The sequence below is a fragment of the Ostrea edulis genome, chromosome 2 (assembly GCF_947568905.1).
Source record: "Ostrea edulis chromosome 2, xbOstEdul1.1, whole genome shotgun sequence".
NCBI classification, from domain to species: Eukaryota; Metazoa; Mollusca; class Bivalvia; order Ostreida; family Ostreidae; genus Ostrea; species Ostrea edulis.
Genome location: NC_079165.1, coordinates 76,136,696 through 76,158,510, shown reverse-complemented (window position 1 = coordinate 76,158,510; position 21,815 = coordinate 76,136,696). Strand labels below are relative to the sequence as shown.

General features: G+C 35.0%; 1 protein-coding gene across 1 annotated transcript in view; it reads left to right on the top strand.

Annotated features, from left to right (window-relative positions):
• Positions 1-14,469: 14,469 nt before the first annotated feature.
• LOC125681625 (uncharacterized) overlaps positions 14,470-21,815 on the top strand; it is a 192,704-nt gene continuing 185,358 nt past the window's right edge. Inside the window, exon 1 of the mRNA XM_056153630.1 lies at positions 14,470-14,589. The gene's annotated coding sequence lies outside the window, so the exon portion shown is untranslated. The remainder of the gene's footprint in view (positions 14,590-21,815) is intronic.

Sequence of the window (21,815 nt, the reverse complement as noted above, 5' to 3'; positions counted from 1 at the left end):
AAGACGGAAAACTTTGCATCATACGCTACGTGCAATGATGCAGTTTTCCGTCTTTTTTCTTCTTTTTTTTCCCATGGAATACTTCCATCCAAAGAAATGATGATATATGCATTCCTTAATTTATTGTTAACAAAACTAATGAAGAGCAGTGATAGAATAAAAGCTAACATCCGATGAATGAGATGTCCAATAAAATCTACTAAAACAATGAGACTGGAAATGTAAAGTCATTACAAGAAGATTCATAAAACGTAACAAAGTATTCTCAATTGCTAACGTAAGTCTTTTAAGTTGCTGGAGAAATTGGTATACGGTCGGAGGCATCTCAGGATCCGTAGTCTACAAAGATTTCTTAGCTCAATAAAATCAGTACTCTGCACTTCGCACCGTATGACGTCACAATGAAAAAGTACGTCACAACGTACAGGTTCTGATAGCAATCGGATCACGCGCTCGTCATTTTCCGTAACCGGTTACGGAAATAGGCGAGTAGTTACGATCGTTTCTGATAGTTGTATCGCGGGTAAAGTGTCGTAATATTTTGTCGTTATCAAGTGATAACACCGTGTACAATGCCACATGCAGGGACCGTGATCAGTGTAGCACGGGGATGTGATTTCGAAAGTAGGTCGACAAGTATTCAAAGACTGATTATGTTTAATTAAGGACGGAGACTTGTCAGCGTTTTTTAACGTAAGTGGGTCTCCATAGTTTGAGTGACGTAAAATTTCTGTTGTTAGTTTTTGGAGAATAAACAATTAATAAATGATTTTATTGAAATAGAAATAGCAATTTTTTATCATTTACTAGCAGAATTCATTGAATTTTCAATGCTTCGATACACGCACGAAAAAACTTGCGACAACCATCTTAGCTCTTGCGAACGTAAACAAAATGGAAAAATCAAGGCGGCAAGGGCAGTTTGTGAAGTCTGTTACCGCAAATAGATAGAACATTGTCGTCAAAGTCCAGTGAAAAGGACGGGAAAAAGGCATTGTTCTTTTACAGCATGATTATGCAATTTCCTCCGATAAAGACAACAACAGCATCGTTCCACACCTGGCACTGACAGATGACGCGACATGTCAAATGACAATAATACTGTCGCACACGAAGAACATGTAAGTGAAATGTACACCATCTGTTCTTTTGGGAATAGTAAATCTTTAATTATTATATTCCGTAAGGTCAATACAACTCCTGTATATATTCTATAAAATCGTAGGCCTGCAAAATATTTGTGTACACATGTATAGGCTACATACGTAGCGTATACGTCATCACTCTTTACTAGTCAGTGCAGTGTACGTATGAATTTTTAATACTCAGGTACACTGACGTCATAATGTATCAACCAAATTAAACATCATCAATGAAACAATGATAATTTCGTGCATTAAAGATGCACATTTTCTCAAAACCCCATTTCATTGCTCATGTGTTTATAATTAGAGAGAAAAGGTATGGTGTCCCAGTCAGGTCTAAAATTAGTAATTCATCTGATGTGGATTTTTTAAAAATTGGCTCTTATCAAAAGTAATAGGGTTGATCATTATCAACAAAAGCACTATATTAAATGTGTTTATAATTAAAGAGAAAAAGTATGGTGTCCCAGTCAGGTCTAAAATTAGTAAATCATAATGTATGATGTGGATTTCAAAAAAATTAAATCTTAATTGCTCTTATTGAATGGAATGGGGTTGATCATGAACAAATTGCAGAGGTCTTTTTTATTTAATTTATTTTTTTAAAGAATTGATTGTTTTGAGAATCAATTATTTTTAACTATTGTAAATATTTTTGAGATGTGAAAATGCATTCATGAAGTGTTTTAATGAAGGGATAGAATGCTTTTCATTTTATATTGAAATAACAATTCTCTCTATGGTGAACTGATCAGATGTGTCCAATGTCACTTAGATGCCCACGGTTTTGGGTGGGCTAAATTACTGTAGAAAGGACGATAAGCATTTAGATGCTCATAAGTATTCAATGCTTTATTACATTGAAATTGCAAACAAAAAATATTGAAAACATTCTATGCATGTTTAAATTATTAACTAATTTTTTTCACAAGGTATATGAAAACTCTAGGGTAAATTCACAGTGGAGAACTGGCAGAAGAGTTAATTTCCAAATAAATATAAACTTGATACATTTCTTTTATTAAAAAGGTAGACTTCTCATCACAACATTTCATTAAATCTAGATAATGATGACTATCAACATTTTAGGAGACAATCAACAGTACTGATGGAGATGAGAGAAGGAGAAAATTTCAAGTGTGAGATTGCATTTGATGAGATTGACATAACAATGGTAAATGCACCAGAGCCAACTGTCAAACAGCACTCCAGCCAGCAACATTTTCCTCTTGTACTCTTTGACTTGGAATCAAAAGGATTAGGTTTGTTACTTTTTACTACCTGTCCAATATTCAAATTGATTGTTCATTTGAGAAAAGGGGTTCTTAAATGAATACATGTATTATATTTTGGTGTTAATTCATTTTCCAGCTAGAGATTCTCATATTACACAGCTGCCGTGTGTGGTGAAGAAAAATTTTCCACCTATAGTTTTCCAAAAATACCTATAACAGCAAAAGACTCAGAAATAACAGAAATCGAAAATGTTAATTGAAACATGTTTAGAAAAAATGAAAAATGTAGAAGTCAATCCTTGGAAAATTGATGCTCCTCTTAATTTTGTTTCAAAATTTCAAACTAAAGTAATTCTGCATTTACAATAGCAATGTATGATTGTTAACAAATATGAATGTTTATTGTATACTATACTCAATTTAACATGTTCTGTTTATAAGAGAGAGAGAGAGAGAGAGAGAGAGAGAGAGAGAGAGAGAGAGAGAGAGAGAGAGAGATTATTGCAAGAATTGGAAAGTAACTGCAAAAATTATGTGCAAACTGCATCAGTAATGATGTACACGGTGGTGATATTGTTCTCTAAATTTTGATACAATTTAATGTACCAAATGAAATTATCTGATTAAATTTCCATTTTCATTTCAAATGAAAATAATTGAATTTCAACACAATGTGTTTTTATTCATTAAAATGCATCAAACTAAGTTATAATTAAAAATAAGTTTAAAAAGAACTGTATTTCAGTTTTAAGAACTAATGATGGAGGAAATTCGGATTAGACTGCTTGAAAACTAGTCCACGAAAGCAGCTAGCTTGTGATCGTTGCTTTTTAAAAAAAATCATATTTTTCAAAGCATCATAGCAAATTATGACTGATAATTTGCTTATAACACTAAAACATTTTGATATTGTATATCATAATATGTAGTCGCTTTAAATGGATGTAAAATTTGAATTTGAAATAAATCTCATTATTTTAAGTAAAATTACTTTCTTAAATGGGTGATGACCTGCAATTTTTTCCTTGAGGAATAAACTATAAGGAATTGCCTATCTTTAGGCAAAATTATAGGAATTTGTAAATATATGGTCATCGTATAATTTTCATAAGAACTTTTATTGCTTTAGCTCAAAAAAGTAAAATTTTAAAATTAGACAGAGGAAATTCGAATTAGAATAGGAAAAAGTTTAGAGTATATATTAATAATTTTTTTCCTAGAATATACAATTGCTATATCATACTGTACATTCATACTAAAATATTTGAAAATCAGCATCAAGAATTTTTTCTATGAACACTTGTGTAAGGTATGGATCAATTTTGCAATTTTATCCGAAAAAAGTGCTATTTTTAGAAAGTGAACTTCCGCTCACTTTGACGCAAAATTAAGGCTGATGACCCCATGGTTTCGTCATCTTTTTGAATTAAGTGTATCTTAATGCACATTCTGTGAAAAAATGAAAACTTTTTAATTACAATGAAGTTGACAAGACTCCATCCTTAAGATAAAGCTAGAAAGCCGAAAGTATTGCACGGAAGACACTGGTTATTGACAAGCTAGCACTATCAAATGGGGAGTCTAGAACACGTTGGAAATACTCAAACACTTGGACAATATACAAGTAGGGTAGGCGCCGGGTATATTTTTCGGTGTATTTAATGAGAAATCTTCATTTCTACTGCATACGGTCCAAGGTTTTTTCTACTAGAAACATTCCCTTTGACTATATAAATATCACTTGTTTAAGGTAACTCTGATATTCGTTCGATAAACCGATAATAATGTGTCTGACTTTTTATGCTATTAAATTTTTATTTACAAAAAAATCTCTAAAATATATTACCAAAATACCAGATGATTAAGTCAGTTTCATATTTCAATGAAGTTGACATGAACTTTTGATAATTTCAGATAATGTAATGACCAGAAAGACAAACAATCTTTGGTTAAATAACACAGACACCTGAGGTATGGATACTATTAGCCTCCCCCCCCCCCCCCCAGATTTTTTTTGCACGATAATTTCTCACCCTAATATTGATTTATGTACAATTGTTGTTTCACTTTTTTGTAAGCTTCAGAGATTTATCATCTACTGATATAATAAAATAACAATCTCTAAAGATTACCAAAAATGTGAAACCAATACATAAATAGAAATTAGGATGAAATAGACAGGGAATCCACAGATTTCGGAAAATTGTCGCCGCAAAAAAATCAGGGGGGGGGGGATAAGTAGTATCCTTACTTCAGGTGCCTGAGTAAATAAACCAAAATGAGTAACACTGGCATAAACAAGAGAATTTAAAAACACTATCTAAATGTATTACTCCAAAAAAGATGGAAGAATCCCTCTTGATCCATTAAGCCAAAATCCCTCTCAAGAAACTTTAGGACCGAAACGTCAACGAATCGAATTTCCTATATTTTTACAGTTACTGCCCTTTCACAGGAAGTTGAGGGCGTGTTTAAGCGGTCCTAAGCTTCAGATAAAATAGTATTAACAAAACGTACGGTATCAAAATCTTTATTATGCTGAGGTTTAATAGGTTGTATCATATCTCTAAAAATAACTAGGTCTAGTTTCTTCGGTGTTATGGAGAACACTGTTCAGAAAGTACATTTCATCAAATTGAATGAATGTAGGGAGGGGGGTCAGTCGTATCTAATGTTTAATTCTGTCGAAGTCATGATACAAATACATGTAAATCTAATACCAAGAAATTTAGGAATACCCTGAAATAAAGCAAGATGAAAGCATGTGATATAAATATTTTCAGGCAAGTAGGATATTTTTTTTTCAAAAAGAAGAAGAGGGGAGTGCTGGAAAAGTTGACCACACAAGAATTTGAAAATTCTTGAGAAGCAAAAACGAAACAAATATAACAAAACCCAGTTAAATCCTAAATCGCGAGGGAGGAAGGGGGAGGCAAGAGATTGGTCGATTCCTTAAATTTTAAAATTCAAATATTATTTTGATAAATGGAGGTAGTCTATAGATCAAACTTTGCTCGTAAAATTAACCAACTATGCATGTACGAAAAAACCACCCTTGGGCATCCCTTCTACTGCTACGTGTTTGATAATTATTTATGTGTACATTTGAGTAAGTTTTACTCTAACATTGATTTTCAAAAGAATGAATTACACGTGAGTAAACATATTTCAACAAAAAGATTACATTAGAGATGCGTGTTCGATATAATTAACGTTCCGGTCATTGACACCTGATGTACATATTTTGTCCACAGTACGAAATTATTCCAAGATAATGATTACATGCTTTGTTTGCACATGAAATTTCTGAAAAGTAATAATGAAGAATTGATGATATTCTAAAGACATCCTTACCCTGATATGAGGACTGCGAAAAATCACACAAGGGACACACAAATATAATCAACGACTAAAAGTATTGAACGGTAATATCATTTATCAGTTATTACACTATTCGTTAATAGGCACTTATTTACATGTACAATCAGAAATAGTAAATCTTTATAATGATATCGATGCAATGAATTGAGGACCACAACCAAACTCAGCCAGAGTTCGTTTTAGCATGGACCACAAACACCAGAATGATAACTTTAAGCATTTAAGATAACCGTCAATCATGAACTGTAATTTTACTTGGGTTCTCTATAAACAAAATGATCTGAAAATTTTCCATATAATTTTAAATAAAAACAACAATCGCTGCGCTGAATATATATATTTTAGTAAGAAACTTTGCTTACGTTAAAGGATTCTCAGTCCCCCTACACCACAAGATTCTCACTCCCCTACGCCACATTGGGTTTTCAGTCAAATAATCGGCATATCATGATTTTTATTGGTTTCCTCAGTCGAATTATCAGTTCCAATTCAAAGGAAATGTTTCTAGTAGAAAATACTTTGGACTTTATGCAGTAGAAATGAAGATTTCTCATTAAATACACCGAAAAAATATACCTGGCGCCTACCCTACTTGTATATTGTCGAAGTGTTTGAGCATGTCCAACGTGTTCTAGACTTCCCAATTGTTAGTACTAGCTTGTCAATAACCAGTGTCTTCCGTGCAATACTTTTGGCTTTCTAGATTTATCTTAATTAAACACAATCAGTCTTTGAATACTTGGCGTCCTACTTTCTTCGCTTCGAAATCACATCCCCGCGCTACACCGATCACGGTCCCCGCATGTGGCATTGTACACGGTGGATAAGCTGTATATGGATTTGTTATTGTGGCTGAAAATTTGTCAAATGATTATATATATTATTCCTTTGTGATATCAAATCATTCTCCATTTTTAATATATAGTATGCACGAAGGTGATATTGATTGTATCGTTTCGGTGTTTAACCGTAACAAGTGTAATGATACCTGTGAATATGAGATGCAATTTCACCCGATGATTACTGTGCATTTTACTATGGAAGCCCTTAAGGAAGTTAGCTTCCGAGCTTTTGAGCACAACTGCACAGGATGCTATAGGTTCAATACTCATCTCACCGGTGCAAACATATTACACATTTATTACTGAACCATATCCAGTTGAAAAAAATTGTGTCAAAGGGTTCTGCAGGAACTATATTTTGTGGCGGAAAGATTGATTAATAAAAACGTTCTAAATCTGCGTGATTTTACAGTTTTTGTTTCATCCAATATATCTTCTATTTTACACTCCTATACGTCTGTTTCAGTTTTATAATTTATGATACAAGTACTTGAGACTTGGAACTTGATCAAATGTTGTAATTTATTGATTTGGTAGGTATATTTTTCCAAATAGAACACAGAATCTTTAAAAAAAAGTTTAAATTGAGTTACTCGAACATTTTCGTTGATAATTTTAAAAAATTGGTCTCCAACCCCCCAACCCCAACCCCCCTTTATTTCCATTTTAAATTTTAAGACAAGACCTTGAAAATCATGTGAAATTTTAGAAATTGACATTACTAATATGTCTATTTAAACTCTCAAATTTGATATTATATAATAAAAAACTTATACGGTACCAATTTTGATGCACCAGATGCGCATTTCGACAAATAATGTCTCTTCAGTGATACTCAACCGAGATGTTTGAAATCCGAAATACCAATGAAGTTTTAGAGCTATTATAGGGCAAAACAGTATGCCCAAAAAGTGGAGTCAAATTCCTCTAAGGATAAGAGCTTGAATTTTTTTTTTTCGCATATCAAGTGCAAAAAGGTCATTATTTATTTCAATTACTTTTATTAAACTTTTTTTTTCTGCATTGTTAGAAAACATGATTATGTTTCTATTTTATGTAATGATTGATTTTTGTTGCTTATATTGTGTTGAGACCAACAGAGAAACCAAGTTTAGTTGAATAAATTTTAAGTGAAAAAAGGTCATGTTTAGAACACTGTAGCTCAATAACAAGCATTGCGACCCCAGTTTTTCTTTTCAATTTCCTAATTCTCCGTCAACGTAGAAATTAAAAAATATACCTCCCCCAAAAATGACATTACTCCAAATGTCAGGTGCGAACATCTTTAACTTAGCTGCGTATCGTTGCTCGTGCGTTTCTGTAGTGGGGGAAGGAATAATAATGTTGTTCCGTCTATTCTGGATGACTAATCTATGAAAAGTGATCTATTGGTTCTGAAGACTTAGTGGAGCACCAGCATTCAACAGAGGCAGATGTTGTAAAAGGAAAGGCACAAAACTTGAAGCACGGTACCTTCTTTCGCACCTACAAAAGTGCTTCCATGGTTCTGACACAAAATTCGCATGAGTTTCCGTCAGAGTTTTCAAATGAGAAAACAAGGAAAAGTAACATACATGAAATTAGCATGGTGAAAGCTGGAAAATTTAGGTTTATGCTGGCTGAGGGCTCATTATCGTGTCACACGTGCTTCACATGAGAAAAAAAAATACATTTAAACGTTTTACTTTGAAATTGTGTGATTATTCATGAATATGTCCGTCATCCGAATCCGTGTCATAGATGATGCGCGATCTTCATTTGGATTTGAAATTCAAAATCGATTATGTCATATATCAAATCAGAAGAAATATATTTTTATTGGTATATGCATCAATTAATTCTCATTTTCTGATTTACACACTGAATAGATTTAATGTTCTCTGTTGACTATACCGCTTGCATGACTACAAACCCAAACATCAAAAACACCTACACTGAGTTACTATTTTAGTTGCTAATTGTTTGTTGTATGTCTATGCGAATATCAGATGATTATCACATTCTAACAGGACATACGGAAGATCATGCAAATAATGGGGAAATGGTTGCACGAAAATGGCATGATTTTTACATGAATATCATGCAAATAAATTCACATTATATTTACATGCGCGAATTTTCATATGACCTTTTACTCGAAAAGAAACACGCATGGAATCCATGCAAGCCACATCCATGATCAGTATTAATTTCGGCTTCACGGTGCTAGTTCTCAGGAAATCTAAATTTTTAATATTAAAATTTGTATTTGTTAAATAAATACTTACCTTTATAAATTTAGATATTCACCTGCTTACAGTCTTGTATCGGAAAAAACCATGTAAACAGAAAAGCACCCTTCGTGACCCACCACCTCTGACATGCTCAGAACCCAACATCCGGTATCATCTATTCTTTGACATAAAACAAAAAATTAGAAGGGGGATGAAGGGGAGGTGGGTTGGGACCTCTGATTTATAAAGGTAAGTATTTATTTAACAAATACAAATTTTAATACTAAAAATTTAAAATTTATCACAATACATACGTTACCTTTATAAATTTAGATAAGCAGAATTCAAAGTAGAGCTGAATCCCCCTGAGATTGGCAACGAGGAGGAAAAACCCCTTTCTGAGCTGAAACTAGAGGTCCAAGCGAGAACAAACTGTCACTATGAAGAGGCATAGACCTAAGGTAATGGTTATAAAAGGTACTATCAGACCTCCAATAACCAGCTGACATGATTTCCGACATAGAGGAGGAATTGAAAATAGCCCAGGAGCAAGACAAGGCTCTAATTTCATGTGCCTGAACTTGAACACGAGACAAGGCTTCTGGAGATGAAGATTGGTAAGCCATCTTAACAGTCTGACAAAGCCAAGTAGAAATAGTCTTAGCCGAAATATCACTTAGACCTTTCTTAATGGGAATGAAAAGTCTAGTAGAACCAGAAGGTCTGAGCGTTGACGAAACAGAAATATATTTCTGGAGTGTACGCACTGGACATAAATCCTGATTACCTAATGATTTAGGTAGAGCAGGAATAACAATAGGTCCAGACCCTTTGTCTGATAACTGATTCTTGACTAAGAAAGATGGATCTGTCAACAAAGTAACTGAAGAATTATCTGCAGAAAATCTGAGACAAGAATCTGCAATGGAGAAAGCATGAATCTAACTCCTTCTACGACTAGAAGCTAAAGCTAATAAAAACAGCACTTCAAGGTCAAAAACTTAAAGGGAGCTAAAAATAAAGGTTCAAAAGGAGGAAATTGTAAAGTCCTAAGAACCAAAGCTAAATTCCAGGATGGAACCAACCTACCTCTTGTCTAGGTCGTTCCAAACAAAAATTCTTGACCATGAGGGACAAGAACTCATTCTTCCCAAAATCAGGACCTCCTGACAAAGCTATAGTTCTAGATAAAGCTGAACGATAGCCCTTAATAGTAGAGGGAGAGAAGCCTTTGTCTTCAAACAGATAGACTAAAAACTCAGCTAACTGTTGGACAGTAACTGCGAGAGGATCAATTTCCTTTGAACAACACCAAGAACAGAAGATGTTCCACTTAGAGTCATAAATTGCGCAAGTAGATTTTCTGACCGAACTAGAGATACGTTTGGCTGCTCTGTCAGAAAAGCCATCCTGTCTGAGAGATTCCCTGACTGTAACCATGCGTGTAGATGGAGGTTGGAAATATTCTGATGAAATTTCCTGCCTTTGAATTGAGACAAAAGATCTTTCCTGAGAGGAAGAAGAATTGGTCTCGCACAACACAGTTGAAGAAGATCTGGAAACCACGATTGTTTTGGCCATGCTGGAGCAATAAGAATGGTCTTGCAAATTTCTACCCTGATTTTGTGTAGAATCTTGGGAAGGAGGCGAAAAGGAGGAAACATGTAAGAAAACATCCCCTTCCAATCGAAAGACATTGCATCCACTGCTAAAGCTTTGTTGTCTGGAATCGGAGAGACAAATGTTGGCAGTTTGCAATTAAGATGCGTAGCAAAGAGGTCTATATGAGGACGATCCCACTTGAGACAGATCTCCTGAAAGACTGCTGGATGTAACTCTCATTCTGTATTCACTGGATGCAGTGACCATGAGAGAGCATCCGCTACTAGATTCAGATTGCCAGGAATATGCCTGACTGACAAGCGAATTCCCAGGGAACGGCAAAACAACAGAATTTCTTTGCACAGAAGGTAAAGAGACTGAGAATGTGTGCCGCCCTGATTCTGCAGATAAGCAACTACTGTTGTATTGTCTGTGGCTATCATCAGAGATTGACCCTGAACAAATTGGGAAAAGTGTTTCAATGCCAGAAGAACAGCCCGCATCTCCAGTAAATTGATGTGTTCTGTCAATTGGAGACCGGACCATATACCTGATGCCTCTCTGCCTTCCAGGGTAGCTCCCCAGCCTGTCATAGAAGCATCTGTAAACAGGGTCATAGAAGGAACTGGGGGGTCTAGCGAGCAACCTATCATAACATTCTCTCTCACTGACCACCACAGAAGATGAGGATACAATCTGGGAAGAATGGGAATAACAGCTTCCCACTGTTGTGAGGCTGGTACCCAAAATTCCAGAAGATACCATTGAATGAGACGGATATGAAGATGACCTAAAGGTACTATGTCCATCAGAGAAATCAGAAAACCTATCAGCTGTAGAAACTGGCGAGCTGAAGCATGTTTGGCTGAAAGTAGTTGATCCAACAGATACTGAAGCTTGAGAAATTTCTCCTCTGGAGGAAGAACTATCCCAAGATCTGTTCGAAAGTGTTCCCCTAGGAAAATGAAACTCTGACTGGGAACTATCTCTGACTTTTCCCAGGAAATAAGGAAACCCTGATTCAACAGAAGATGAATAACTCGATGAGTATGTTGATGAAGAAGGTTGAAAGAAAAATTCTTGATCAGAGAATCGTCTAGATATGTATGGATGAAAATGGACTGGGAGTGTAGATACGCAACCACTGTTTGAAAAAATTTTGTGAACACTAGAGGAGCAGTAGATAGGCCAAAAGGCATTGCCCTGAAGGCATATACCTTGCCCTCCCAGACCAGACAAAGAAACTTCCGATAAGCCGGAGCTATAGGGACATGAAAGTAAGCATCCGTCAGATCTAAAGAAGACGTCCACATCCCTGTATGGAGAGAGGTTCTGATCGACCTGTTGGTCTCCATTTTGAAATGTGGAATCACCAGATACTGATTCAGAAAAGAGAGGTCCAACACAGGTCTCACTTGTCCATTCTTTTTGGGTACAAGAAAGAGACGAGAGTAGAACCCCCAACCTAGAGGTGGACTTACTTCTTCCAATAAATTCTTTTGGAGAAGTAAAGACACTTCCTCTTGCAACAACAGATTTTTCCGCGGGTCTGTGGTCATAGAAAATTCCAGAGGAACCGTAGAGAGAGGAGGCTGTTTTCGAAATTGAAGCTCTAAACCCCTCCGTAGCACAGAAAGAACCCATTTGTCCGAAATGAGACGGGACCAATGAGGAAGAAAAAGAGAGAGGCGTCCTCCCACAGGAAGATGAGGAAAGGGAAAACCTACTTCCTCGGAAAGAGTGGTTTGTGCTACAGGAGGGGGGGAGACATCAAAACTGAGATTTCTTACCCTTGGCTACTTTGGGTTTTTTATCATTAGATCCAGAAGCCGATGGGAAAGAACGATGCTCATTACTTCTCTTAAGATTACGTGAACCTTGCAGAGAAGAGCCAGATTTAACAGAACCTTGCGACTTACTTCTAGAAGCATCTGATTTAGAAGAACAAGAAACACGCCTAGAACTACCATTGTTGAGTTGTACATTTACTTTAACAGTAGGAGGTTCTTTGTGTAATTCCTCTTGTAATTTGCGTAAAGAGATGCCAAATGACTGCTCTTTATGAAGAGGAGAAAAAAGTAGGTTGTCTTTAAGAAACTCAGAGACGTTAGATTTTTGAAGAATCTCTTGTCTCCTAGCTAAAGAAAAATTGGCAATAGTGCCAAGATTCAAGAGCTGAGAAGTGCAAAGACATCTATCTACTTGGAGAAGAAAAGAGCGAACATCATCAAATTCTTTGCCCTTATCTTTAAGATAGGCACCTGCAGCAGCAAGAAAGTGCTCCGCATACTGTAAAGCTGCGGCAACACCCCGAAGATTGTTCTCCGACCTAGAATTTAAAATTACTAGACTCGGGAAAAGAAGCATACGACTTAGAAGAATCTCTCACAAGACCAGAGCAGGACTGAAAATCAGAAGGTTTGTGAGAACTCCTGGGAGGAGAAACTAAAGAATCGGGACCTGACAATTCTCTACTAATTGCGTAAACTTTAGCTTTAAGAGAGAGATTCTCTACAGGAAGCTGATCCTGAGAAAGCCCAACTTCATCAACTGAAGGAACAGGAGAAAGGCAACTATCACTGAGAAAAGATGCCTCCTGACTACTGGGAGCCAAAGACAATGAGTCATCCTCCTCGTCCGCTTTATTATCAAAAGCGGGCCGAGGGGTGACAAGAGCAGCCCCGGGAACAGTGGGGGACGTAATTGATTTGCTTTCAATCAAATCGAGCCTACGTTCCACTGTCTTGAATTTTGAAGAAAGAGAAGCCTCAAGTTTCTGAATAGAGGAAACCAAACACTTAATCTCGTCCTTATTGGAGGACTCAATTAAGTTTGGTTTACTAACAAAACCTTGATCTGACCACACAGGTTGAGTCGAGTAGGGATAAGGTGGCACAGGATACATGGGATGAGGAAATCTAGCTGGCCACCTAGACCGATAAAACGTATCCCTACGGTAACCCGAAGGAAAACTCTCCGGGCGAGAACTAACCACCGGACTACAAGGAGGTCGAGTAATGGTAGAGGTAACTCTAAGTTGACCTACCGAAGTAACCGGGGTAGGAGGAATTCCTGGGGAATTCATGACATTCCCATAAGAAAGAAAAGGGTCAGATTCCATGGGACCAGAACTTCTAGAATCAACAGAGTCCCAGTACTCACCCTCTACAGTAATAAAAGGTAATTTAACATTTTCATCTTCATTCGCCATGTTCCTTAATAATGTAATATCAAAAACTACCATGCAATACTTAGCCAAAAACAGCAAGTAGAAAAAATTCTTTTCCTCCTCGAGAAAAACGTAACTGCACTCCACAACGGCGGAAAAGAAAAGATGATACCGGATGTTGGGTTCTGAGCATGTCAGAGGTGGCGGGTCACGAAGGGTGCCTTTTGTTTACATGGTTTTTTCCGATACAAGACTGCAAGCAGGTGAATATCTAAATTTATAAAGGTAACGTATTTATTGTGATAAATATAAAGAATAATGCAATCATCAGGAACTGAAAGCTAATTACACGGATCCGGATATTAACAGAACTGTGCTCCGACAAGTCCATCTCGGAATCTTACTTCAAACACTGGAAATTTTATCAACATTAATGAAGCATTGAGTCAATAGATAACTTAAAGGATTCAGCATAAAGTGTTAATCTTTAGAAATTTACAGTGTAAGTGTAAATTGATAGATCTACATAGTGGAAGTCTAACATAATCGAAATGAAATGTTAACGGTCACTATAAATTCATATTGCACATACAGTATACATAATGCCATCGGCCACTTTAATCATATGCTTGCTGACAATTTTACTTTCCTCTAGTGAACATAATTTAAAAGCAATTCCATATAACGGTTAAGAATATTTGACTACCGGTATTTCGGATCCATTAATTTAATATTTTCCCCAATATCCGACTCTTTCTTTGGATCTATCTATCTATAATTTCTCTATCTATCTATCTCGTTTTGCAGCTTATTGTTCCAAGTCCTTATACAGGATCTCGTACAGGACTTTTTGTTTAGTTTCCTTATCTGTCCAGGCGATTGTCTGGTTAAACTCAGACATACCACTGTTAGCTTATCAGTAAAGCACTAAAATACTGACATTTTTGATAATTCTTGTACATTCCGTTTGGACTCCTTCTGATGTGTTGAGAGCTTTTTCAGGTAATATTTTACTGAAAATTTCTATGGATGTTACATGTACAATGATCTGGAAGAAAATGTTGAATACCAGGAAATGGATGTATTTTCGAATTTAAAGTCAGTGTAAATTGTTCAATCCGATACTTAGTATTTCTTTTATACGTATTCAGCGAACGCACCCAGAATACGTACCAATTGAAACCAACACTAATAATTGGTGGTTTTGTGACCATTATTAGGTCTTGCAGATAGTGAATTCTGACAATTAGATTAAATTAAATGAAACCCCCGCGCAAGAGCGGGAAATAGCAATTAAATGATATTGCGAAGAGGAAGGACGTTTTTAATGCATGTTTGAATTGGTGCACATCGCGTGCATTAGCTATGATATATTCATTGATATCATATACAGTAAATAAAATTTGATCATTAGGAAATAACTTGGAGCTCCAAATTAAATGTTTCTTATGTAACATAAATGATCTCTCTCCATATTGCAAATTAGATAATGAATTTACGAATGCAATCGTAATCCGTCATATGCCAAATAGTTGACCAAAAGGAAAATGAACGATCGTTCATAATTTCAAATTTTGAATCTTACTATTGCGAATGTGTTTCTAATGATAATTTTTATCCAGTACGACAATTTAAGGGCAAAATTATAAAAACACGTAGTTTCTTCTCGTCAGAAGGAATAATTGTAAACACAAATGCACTATATGAATGACAAACAGAAAAAAATTGCTACTAGTATATTGTAAACAGTGGCCTGATTTCTTGGACATTGTCAGGTAGTGTACAACCTAATTTCGGTGAAATGTTTTAACTTTAAAGTTATAAGGCGCAAACTTCTCAGAACAGTTCCGGACCATTCGATAATTGACATATTGGACAGTTTTTGACTAATTACTTACTTTCAAGATCTGTGGCATCATAAAACATGTTCAACCAAAGTAAACTTTTTGTGTTGATCCATGTGTTTGTACATATAAGTAACTCTTAATAAATTATTACAAAAAGTTGTAACAGTGACTTTTATACTCACGGGAAAATTAATAAAACATCAGATGAATATTATCGATGTGACAGATCGTTTGTCACGGAAGCGGAGGGGTGTCCTTCGTTCAATGAGATGTATGCAAGTAATATATTTATAAATTTTCAACAACAGAAATGATACACTGTACATGTATATGGGCCTAGTCAAAACTATTATAAGTATAATTAACATTGAACACCTACTCAAACCTATGTTGATCATGTTGTAAACCAATCGCAACTTCTCGGGTAGTTTTTCAGCTTATATGTTTTAAAAGATATCTTATAAAGATAAATTGATAAGATATCTTCTATTACTCATAAACTTAATAAGATATCTTGTTTAATATATGAAATATTTTATAAACTTTGAGATATCTTATATAGTGTATACATGTAGGATATCTTATATTCTATGATATATATTATAAATTGTAAATTATATGAGATATCTTACAGAATCTATTAGATATCTTACTAAATATATACCGGTCGCGTTCGCTCGTGGTAAAGCATTCGCTTCGTAACCGGGAAGTCGTGAGTTCCAGCACCGCTCTTGCCATGACCGCGTCAAACCTACGACGTTAAGATAGGTACATGTAGTGATTGCTCCTTCGCCAAACGCTTGGCATTTAGAAGTGAGAATCACGGATTTTTCGGATATGGCCTTAAAAATGAAGCCCCCGTGTCACGAAAGGCATTGGCACGATAAAGAACCCCTCATTGCTACAGCCCTGAGCGCTTAACATAGGTCTAAATTTGTGGTACTTCACCCACAGCTGGTGACGTCTCAATATGAGTGGGGGAAAAACAACAACAAAAAACAATAAACCAACTTATTGAAAATAGAAGATATCTCATAAATTATATAAAAAGTCTTTATAGAGGAATCAAAATAAATATGGCGTGCCATACGTTCTGGAAATATCCATACGGCTCAAGACTAAAATCATGGATTGAAGAAATAAACAGGCATACTCTTGGAACTTTGAAACTTTTTTTTATTTCCCTAAAGGCTCCACATGGAGCATAATAGTTCAAAAAAGATAAAATCAACAACAACAATGTTGAGCACAATGGCTGAAACACAACAAGAAGGTAATGTCACAAAAATATGGACAGTACTAGCTTGATAAATTTGGCAAGTCCTATCATAGAGTCCACTATATGAATGCAACATACAGAAAAATCAATCAGATCATTGAGAAATATAGAAATCAAAATAGGTGATGAAATTTTACCCTGTCTAACTCCAATATTTGAAGTAAAAAAATCTTAACAAATAAAGCCATCTCTAACACAAGATTTAGCATTCTTGTGCAAATTTTGAATAACAACTATTTATTCAACAATGGCCTCCATTTTTGCAGTACGTGCTTACCGATGGGGTCCTAAGCTACATGTACCGATACATAATAGTAATAGATATGGTGTTCTAAAGCTTACGGTATCAAAAATCTTTATTAATATGGGCTGAGTTTTAACAGGTTGTATCATATTTTTAATCATAACAAAGTTTAGTTTCTTCGATTTTACGAAGAATACTTTTAAAATACGTATTTCGTTTAATCGAAGAGATAAGAAAGAAGGGAGGGGGAGGAGTATAGACCTATATCCAGTATTTGGTGCTTGATTCTATCCAAGTAATGGTACATACATGTACAATTAATACCAAAACTTTCATATCAAAAACAGAAGATAAATAACATACACCCCGGAACAAAAGCAGGACGAAACCAAATGATAATGTAAATATAATTGGGTATGTACCATTGTTTTCCAAAAAGGGGGACGCAGGGTGAAGTTGACTTCATAATAGTCTGAAAATTCTTGACAAGCAAAAACAAACAAACATAACAAATTTCCAAATTCTAAATCATGGAGGAGGAAAGGGGGCGGGGGTGGGTGGGGGTGAGTTTCCACCGCTTTACTCTCATTTTTGTTATTTCAGTGTAGTTTATCAAAACCGAAAGAGGTTTTAATTAATTTTTCGATATTTACCAATCAAGTAAGATTCTATTATAGCTTACGGACTTAACCTCACATATGAAACGATATTAAAGGTGCAAGCGTTTCGGGGTTTGTTTGCAAATTTAATTTATAGGTATACAATGTAGATGCATGTACTGATTTTATACAATGTTGGCCTCACAAATAATTGAACAGGCAATCTCCACAGCGGAGGTTAGCTCATATCATACAGGTTCAATGCTTAAAAATAACTCAATGTGTTGGGGAATCATTTCTTATAGCTTGTTTTTAAGATAATCAAGCTGTTTTTAAGATAATCTGTTTTTGAGATAATTAAACTGCTTTTAAAGATACTGGAGTGTCTTGGAGTATAAACAACCATAAGTTGTCTCCTGATTCACGTGGATAAAACGTCCTTGTAATACTGGATGTCTCTGATATAGCCCACTATCAGCACTGTGAGGAGGAAGTACGGTGGGACTTGTAGTGGCGAATCCAGGATTTGTTAACAGGGAATAAAACCCGGGTGGGGAGTCGAAAGACCGCGAAAGGGCCCAGGACAAAGCACCGGTAGGGGCCCAGTAGGCGAATCCCCCGGAAGCTCCAATAGGTTACTTTGTGGGTTATTGTTGCTACGCTTTATACATAATGAATCAATAAATAACAAAAATACTTTCTTTGGTCATAGAAAGGGACCCCCTCCTCTAAATACGCTTCTGACTTGTCATCACCCACTACATGTACATTTAACTCCAATGTAAATAAGTTGAGTAAAACTTAGTCCTGCATACATGTACATAGAGAAAGACAATTTACATGTATAATTCCAATGTTATTTATTACAATTGTTTTGATTGGACAAAAATAAAGCAAAACAAGAGTTTATACATCAATAAATCCGAAAACGCGATGTATTCGTTCACGCCTGAAAACAAATAACATAGTGCGGGGAAACTATTCAAAATTTTGCAATTTTTAATAAAGTGAATGAATTGGAATTATAAGAATCAAACATTCTTTTTGAAGAATGTATCGATGTGTAAATTCTGGACATTTTACTCACAAACTTAACATAAAAGTGCAAAGAATGAATATTGATTGATTCTCTTCTGCAATCATATAGTGACGTCACCAGCTTTAAGATTGAGTGCAACAATTGCTTTTTCTCTGCTTAACACGTTGGGCCCTTTAGCAGTGAGAGTTTTATATCACATCAAACCATATCGGAGATACAGAGTGGTTATAATTTCCACTCGTTTGTTAACTTTTGATTTTCACTCGTTTGTTAACTTTAATTTACAAACTCCAAACTAATCCAAAAGTACCCAAAGTGTTATCCGAGCTCTTGATATGATGTGATGGGAATATTTTTGATGCAGACAGGCGACAAACAGAAGATCACCTGGGTAATGGCTCAGGTGTGGTGATGAATAACAACTCCACATTTCATCATTAAATTTAATTGTATAATCACATGGTGTACCGTATACCGGTATTTCATGTTTAAACATTCTAGTAAAGTGTAATTCAATCCACAGTCTATAAAAAGCTAAACTGCAATAGCAAGGACATTTATTTTGAAATAGAATTAGTGCATTGTATTGCGATATATTTTTCACAATGCGGCACGAATTATTTCCCTCTGAATACAGGGATCACACAACACGCTGTGGTCCTCAATTCATAGCGTCAATATAAGGAGTAGATAGAAAATATACTTGATTGTAAATTAGGTGCTAGTTAAGAATTTTTCTAAGAATTATTTGCAATTAATGACAAATAATATGAATGCACAATCATTTCAGTCGCTGATTATATTTACGTGTCCATTGTGTAATTTCGTCCCATACAATATTAGGTCATGATGTAACAGTCTGTAACTATTAGTATTCGACGTATTTAGATCAGGGTCAAGATATCTTTAGTATACATGTATCATAAATTCTTCATTATTAATCTTAATAAATAATTCAGACGACCAAAACACGGATATGCAGTAGGTGCATGTGCAAAAAAAAAAGGGGGGGGCGAATCATCCAATAGATCGAACTAGATAATTAAAAGCGTGACTAATGCATCAAAATCTATACATTAACAACAATACATTGTCACAGCATCTATTGTGACATCATCCCCTGGATTACATATCTTTCGTCATTTACTAAATGAAATAGGGAGTGGGTATGGCTGATACATGTAATTCGTTGAACCTACAGTTTTATGAATGAAATTAATAGTGATCGGTTGTGACTGAAAAGAGAAACAATGATCTAGGGAAGATTAGCTCAAACATAGTGTAACAAGGAAAATTTTACCGATTTATATTAATGAAAACAAACTATTTAATATATAGAGAGAAAAGACAATTTCCCTTCCCTATCTAATCGCTACTGGGGTAATCAACTGGGCAGTGGTCATTTTACTATCTGATTAAAATACAGATCTCCCTAACAGCGCTGTTTGAGGGATCTGTGTTTTAATCAGATTGATCATTTTGCCGACTAAATAAAAGTAATGCAGATAATATAGATGTCTATTTTTATTATGCGTGACAGTTTAATGATTTTGTCACATCATAACGCTCATAAACGTGAAAAATTGATTGAATCATATTGATAAATCTTATAGGTATTGATAGATATATTTAATAGCTTGCTCTGTTCATAGTTCAAGTTCATTTATTCGCTCAAACCACATTATATATGGTACATGAGGTACATTAGGTCAACATATAATTATACATTTGAGTAAGAATAAGGTCAGAGTATGTACAAATATACAATATAATACATACTTGTTATGAATTTTTTTTAAATACAAATATGTCAAGGAGAACAGACTAAATCGTAGATATTGAGGAAAAGATACAGAGTTTTTTTTAAAAAGTGGTTTAATCTTACTGGCTGACATAATTTCATGTTAATCACATAAGGTCTAATGATTATATGTCTAATTTAATAAATTTACCAAGAGCTAAAACTGAAAATTTTAAACGTTCATACACCTACTCTTCTGCATTCCTTTGGAACAAACTGTCTCAAAAAGTTCGAAGCTCTGGTTCGGTTGGCATTTTTAAAGCTATAAATTTGATGGAATATTTTCATAGAAGTAGCACTTAAACATCGTGCTTTCCTCGTTTTGTTCAGGTGTGCCAAATATAGTTGTGATATAGCACTATGTGTGCGTGTGTATCTTTTCTTCTTTCCTTTTATGTCATGTATTCATATTTAGGTAATAATTTTATCACTAATTAGGTGTGTCTTATGCTATATTTTTTCACCTTTTCCTTTTATATCGTATTCATGTTTAGATACTAATTTTAGATGTTAATTTTATGTTTGTGTAAATGTTTTAATGCAGGACCACAATGGAAACTACAATGTAGCTATATGCTAATTTGTGTAATCCTGGATAAATAAAGGCTATTATTATTACGTCTTATGTAGTACCTACTGTGTAGGTCTTTTCTAATATTTGACAAAATACTGCATTCTAATATATAATGGGATGCACTTTTTGATTCGTTACACAAACTCTTTCATCAATCATTTCAAAAATCTCTCCTCACAAAAATATTAACAGCTGTGAAGGAGAAACTTCAGACTTACTGTGCGACTACATATGCCAGAAGTGGTGTTAATCAAATGTGGATTCTAAAAAAATTCTAAAGAACTTTTAGTAAACTTGAAATCGCAGAATTTTTCCCAAATCAATAACATTAAAACCTATGACTTTTCAACGCTATACACGACCATTCCTCACGATAAATTAAAGACTAGACTTTTTTTACATCATAGACAGTTGCTTCTTCAACACAAACGGAAAACGGAAATATTCATATCTAGTGATCAGTGATTCAAAAACTTACTTTGTTAAACACCACTCTGATTCCACGCACAAGTACTGTGAAGTTGAAATACAAAATATGCTAGAGTTCCTCATTGACAATATCTTCGTGGTCTTTGGTGTATCAGGTCTTCCAACAGTCTGTTGGAATTCCCATGGGCACGAATTGTGCTCCTTTGTTAGCTGACCTGTTTCTATATTCATATGAAGCAGAATTTATTCAAAAACGTCTATGCAATAAGAACAAATCTCTCACTGTGGCCTTCAATTGGACATTTAGATATATCGATGACTTTTTGTCTATTAACAATAATAGCTTTCATTCATATGTTGATTTGATATATCCTTGTCAGCTGGAAATAAAGGACACCACAGAGTTGTCCACTTCT